Source organism: Molossus molossus, unplaced genomic scaffold, assembly GCF_014108415.1.
Source record: "Molossus molossus isolate mMolMol1 unplaced genomic scaffold, mMolMol1.p scaffold_m16_p_5, whole genome shotgun sequence".
NCBI lineage: Eukaryota > Metazoa > Chordata > Mammalia > Chiroptera > Molossidae > Molossus > Molossus molossus.
The window spans coordinates 28,548,807-28,554,806 of record NW_023425388.1 but is presented as its reverse complement, the minus strand read 5'-3'; positions in this window follow the sequence as shown (position 1 = coordinate 28,554,806).

Below are 6,000 nucleotides of genomic sequence, written 5' to 3'. Positions count from 1 at the left end.
CCCCATGCACCCTTGACTCTCTCTCCCCCCAAATTTATATCTTGCATCACTATTGTGCACCATGAGCATCATGAGCTTTGTGTAAGCACCACCACAATCAAGATGCAGAACTATTACATCACCCCCAAAGCTCCTTATATTAACCCCTTATAGCTACAACCACCTCCTCCTTTCCCAAATCCTCACCCCTGGAAACTATCAATCTGTTTTACCTCCCTATGATTTATTCCAAGAATATTTCAGAATAGATCCATACATCACGTAATCTTGAGAGCATCTATTTTTCATATAACATAATTTCCTTGCAATCCATTCACATCATTGTGTGTGTTAATAGTATTGTTCCTTTTTCTTGTTGAGTAGTATTCCACAGTCTGGCTGTACCAGTTTGTTTAACTAGTCACCCACTAAAGAACATTTAGGTTTTGTTCAGGTTCTGGCTATTATGAATAAAGCTGCAGTGAACATTATGTACAGGTGTTTTTGTAAAAATAACATATTATTTCTCTGGTACAAATGCTAAAGAATGAAATTTCTGGGTCACATGGTTGGCGCAATTTTAATTTTAGAAGATATTATTTAACTATTTTCTGGACTGACTGTACATTTTACATTCCCACCAGCAATACACGAGTTAGCCCATTTTTCTGCATCCTCACCAGTATTTTTGATTTTTAAAAAATTTGGTATGTACTTAAATTTCTTTTAATTTACAGATATCCCCCTCCATCTCTTTCTTATCCTTCAAATATTGTTAAAAACAAACAAACAAACAAACAAAAAACCTAGGCATGTTGAACTATAGAGTTTCCCAGTCTGAATTTTACTGATTCATACGCTCTTGGTGAAGTTCACGCATGCAGCTGGATCCAGAGGCCTGATCAGATTTTATTTTGATCCCTTTTGCAAGGCTTTAGGCGGTGGTGTGCTCTTCCATCAGGAGGCTTATTATGGTCTGGGCATCTCTATATGTCTGATGACAACAACCACTAAAACTCAGTGCCTACAGCCACTAATTTAGAAGGAAGCTGAAAAATGGTTGTGCTAATTATGGGCTTCTATTGTGTTTATTATACAAAATAATTTTATAAAGAACCCTTCCTTTGTTTACTAGTTGCTAACCTACTAGTACATTCATGGAGAAGATGCAGGATACATCTTGATTATTTTATTTTATTAGTTTTCAAGATGAAGTGGTTCTCTGTCATCCTACAAAAGTGGCCAATTATTTTTTTAACATCACTAGGAATTTATGAATGTAAACTAATTTGATGGGTTTTTCCTTATTATTAAACATTAGGTATTTCTAATTATTATTGTTTTCTTACTAAAATTCAAATTGTTTCATTTTGGGGAGTGGGGACCTCTTCAAGTTGACTCCTATATTCTTTTCATGCAACTCATATAGTCTCTGATAACTTCCTGACTATTTGTTCTAACAAAATGATCCAGACTTAGACATTTGCTGCCAAAAACAGGAATCAGCCATTTCTTCAAAAGCCCTGGGGTGTTTTGTGTTGCTGTTGTTGTTGGAAATGGAATTTTAATATAATCTGGGCAGTAGGAATGTTCATTATCACTGCACTGGTCATTATTTCTAGGACTTTTCAGTAGAAAGAGCTAGGATATATAATAAAATTCCTCATAGGCTCACACTGAGATTTCTAATTCAATTTCATGACCACAGAGTTTTGACAACCTTTTTTAACAGGTAATATGTCTCTATTTCTGTCTTCTACACTAAAGCCCTGATTCTCAAGGACATAGGAAGTAACAATTAAAATATTGCATAATTATATACACATAACATTGCTAATACTACTACCACCCATTATGATTACTAAAAACATTTAAACTTTTTTCATATGCTATCCTCATTTTTATCCATAATTTTAATAGTTTTATTACATGTACATTGTTGCAAATGAGCATTATATTCTATATTCTCTTATTTCAATATTTAATATTAACTATTTTAGTAAATATATATATATATATAAAATCACATACCACTAGTCAATGAGATCATGTCTCTCTAGTCAGTTTGTCTAAAGCTTATTTTTTCATAAATTTGTCTTAGAAACCTAATTCCCTAAGTTCTTATATGTCTATAAAAGTTTTCCCAAAGGAGTTTGGGACATGCCACCCCAAACACGCTGCTGTGGTGTGTTGATTATCTTGAGCTTGAGGCACTTGAAAGAGAGTAAATGCAGGAAGAGGTTCTCTCTGAACTCTCCTTATGGGCCTGGAGACCAATCCTCCAACAGGAGCCCATTGTCATAAAGTCTTTCCCCAGGAATTTCATCAACAAAGGAAGATGACTCTTGTTACAGAAGAGAGCAACAAAAATCTGCACCACACCCAGGCAAACTGTGGCACAAACTATCATATCCCCCATCTATTCTTCTAAGGGCCCATTCATCTTTCCTAAAAATGACTTGCTCTTCCATAAGTTACATATATCACCCTATCCTTCCTCCTCGTTCCTGGGATATAGATTCTCAAATCTCACTGCCAACTGGGTAGTCACTTTTTTCCCATGATGCCTCTGGGCATGTAATATTAAAATTTAATAAATATTTACTTATTGTATTAATTGCCCATTAATCTGTCTGCTAACAATTTCATAGCCCCAGCTATCAAACATATGATGGTTAAAAAAGTTTTTCCTCCCCTATGGTTTTCTTCCCCTTTACACTTGGAAGTTTTGCTTTCAAATATATAAAATCTTTAGCATACATTTTCTTTTCTTGAGTATATTAAATATGTTACTCCATCTTCTTTGGATCTAATAAAAATATGATGGTAATCTAACTTTTTTCCCTTATAAACCATATGTTCTCCTTGTCTAGATACCCAATGGCTGTTTTTCTTTTTCTTTTTGGTTGAAAAAGTTGATTAGACTATGTCTTGGTAATTGTCATTCTGGGTTGATAATCTCTGGTACATAAAGTCCTCTTTCAATATATAGTTTCAAATCATTTTTATTTCAGAAAAGGTTTTCTGATGAATGATAATTTTATTATTTGATTCCTTTGCTTTGGTTGTCTATAGGGATTGAGTATGTTGGATCTTCCTCACATGTCATCAGTATTTGTTATAGTCTCTCAAATCTCTTTCTTTCTTTCTTTCTCTACTTCTTTTTCTATTTTAAGTTTTATCTCTTTTCACCTTTTATTTCTCTTCAGGCACTATCTGTATGCTTATTCACTCAGGTCAGTGTTCAATTCTAAAGTTATTTCTTTCTCTAATTTTTAATACTTTTTTGGGTTCTGTTGCCTCCCTAGCCAAAAGGCTTGCTCTCAGATACGCCCATCAGGTTGAAAGAATGGATGAAGTAGAAGCTTCTTTTAAAAACTAGTTTGGAATGGCCCTGGCCGGTGTGGCTCAGTGGTTGAGCATCAACCCATGCACCAAGAGGTCACTGGTTCAATTCCGAGTCAGGGCACATGCCCAGGTTGTGGACCCAATCCTCAGTGGAGGGCATGCAGGAGGCGGCCAATCGATGTTCTCTCTCATCGATGTTTCTATCTCTCTCTCCTTCTCCTTTCCTCTCTGTCTAAAATCAATAAAGAAGAAAAAAAATTAAAAAACAAATAAAAATTAGTTTGGTATGGCTTAAGGGACTGAGATAGCAGGGGCTTTTGCCACTTGGAAGAATTTGGACGAACTAGAAAGCTAACAGTGTTCTATATTCAAATCTCCATGAAGTCTCTGGGATGTTGGGCAGGACATTATGTGCCTTTTAAAAACCCTGTATTTGCCTCTACTTAGAGAAAATGGTTGTAATTTAGGACTTCATTCTCTGCAGGAAAACACTCAGGGACAATCACATTCAGGCTCTTTCCTTCAGAAACCTAGGACTGCAGCAGAGACCGTTTTAAGAACAACTTTTCAGAAAAGCATTACTTAACCCTTGACGGTCTCTGGTTATGCATCTGTGGTATTAACCCTTGACGGTCTCTGGTTATGCATCTGTGGTATTGAGGAAAGAAGCCTGGTAACCATGGAGTGTTTTCTGCATCAGGTGCCTTACAGTTATTATACAACTAAATCCCCCCGCCCCCCCCCCCGCAAGCCTATGAGACTATTTTAATTACCTCCATTTTAAAGAGGAAGAAACTAAAACTCTGAGAGGTCATATATTTGTCTAGGATCACAAAGAAGAGTGGGCTTTGAATCCAGGCCTTTTAACTCCAGAACCATAAATAATGTTTCTTTCTGTTTGAAATTTGAAACAAAACAGAGTGTTTTTATTTTATTTTTTTCTGACTTCTTAATTTACCTACGCTCTGCTGTCTTATTCTAAGTTGCTTTTCGAATGCTGGCAATCTGACTCTTATTCTCTCCATAACAGATTTTTTCTTTGTATAATTAGGATTCTCAAATTCTGAAAGAACTTGAAGGGTGGCAGAATATGCCACCCTTTGTCATATCGATTATTTTGAGCTGAAGGCAGCTGAGATGAAGCAGATACAAGAAAAACTCTTTGTCCTTCCCTATTTGCCTAACAGCAAGACATAAAATTGTAAAGGTGCCTCCCCTGCCCTCTCTACCAGGAAGAACAGAAATTAACACCCAGAGACAATTCTAGACCCTTCGTAGCCCAGAGACTACCAGCAGAATCTACATAACTCATCTTGCTACAACTAGCCCTTATCTACCATTGCACTGTTCCTTTATACATTTACCTTTCCAGAAACTCCAACTTCTTTTCCTCTATTTGTCATTTCTCTAAAAATTTATTTTTCTTTTATTTAGATGCTATATAAATTCATGTTCCAGCTGACCCTTTGAGGACTCCCTCATAACCAAGCACTCCCATGTGTATATGAGATGCACATTTAATCAACTTCTGTTTGCTCTTCTGTTAATCTTTCTCTTGCCAGTCTGATATATAGGGCCGCAGCCCGAGAACAATAGAAGGGTTAGTTCAGGGCACAGAATACCTTAGGCCAGTCACCTATCAGCTTTCTATTCTAAAATTTAAGATGAAAATAACAACAAGAACCATAGTCGGCAGCCAAGATATGCAGCCCCCAAACCTCAGTGTTCTAACATCACAAAGTTAGTGTCTGCTCGTGTTCCATGTTCCCTGTGGACCCGCTGTTGGGTCACTGCATCTCTGTTGTGCCGATGTCGGGACTCAGGCCAATGGAGCGGCCACTTGACTGTTTTCAGTCCCCAAGACTAAAAAGAAGAGATTGTATTAGTTTTCTAGGGCTGCTATAACAAAATACCACACATTTTATTTTCTCACAGTACCAAAGTCTGAAAGTCCAAGATCAAGGTGCTACAGGACTGATTTCTCCTGAGGCTTCTCCCCTTGGCTTGAGATGGCTGCGTCCTTGCTATGACCTCACATGCATTTTCTCTGTGTATACACTTCCCTCGTGTCTCTTTCTTTTCTTATAAGGACATAGGTTCTATTGGATTAGGGACCCACCCATATGACCTTATTTAACCTTAATGACCTTTTAAAAGGTCCTATTTGCAAATCCAGTCACATTGTGGGTTACAGCTTCAACATACAGATTTTTGAGAGGGTGAGGGAAAATACCGTTCAAAACAGAGACGATGGAGAACTGTGAATTGGCTTCAGTCACGTAACTTTACTCCCATTTTTAACCTGCTGCTAAAGCTGCCTTTTAGGCTGACAATGTGAGAGTGAAAAAGGAATGATCAGGGAGCCAATGTGATAAAAATCTAAGGTATAGAAAGAATGGAAACATACATGTTGTAGGCTCACCTGTTGTCCATTAGGTTTTGTTCATGCCTCAACAGAGAAAATTTTCAAAAATATAAAGGGCAAAGAGAAACCTGTTAAACTTCTCCAGGGACGCTGCTGAGTGCAGAGAAATACATCCCATTTAACTAGGCTTTCTCCTTTACTCACCCAGGGCCTCAGCCAGTGGGACTGATAACAGAGGGTTATTGCAAGCTTAAACGTGATGTGAAAGTTATGAAGACGTCTTTTTAGCCTAGACCAGGTGTCATTTC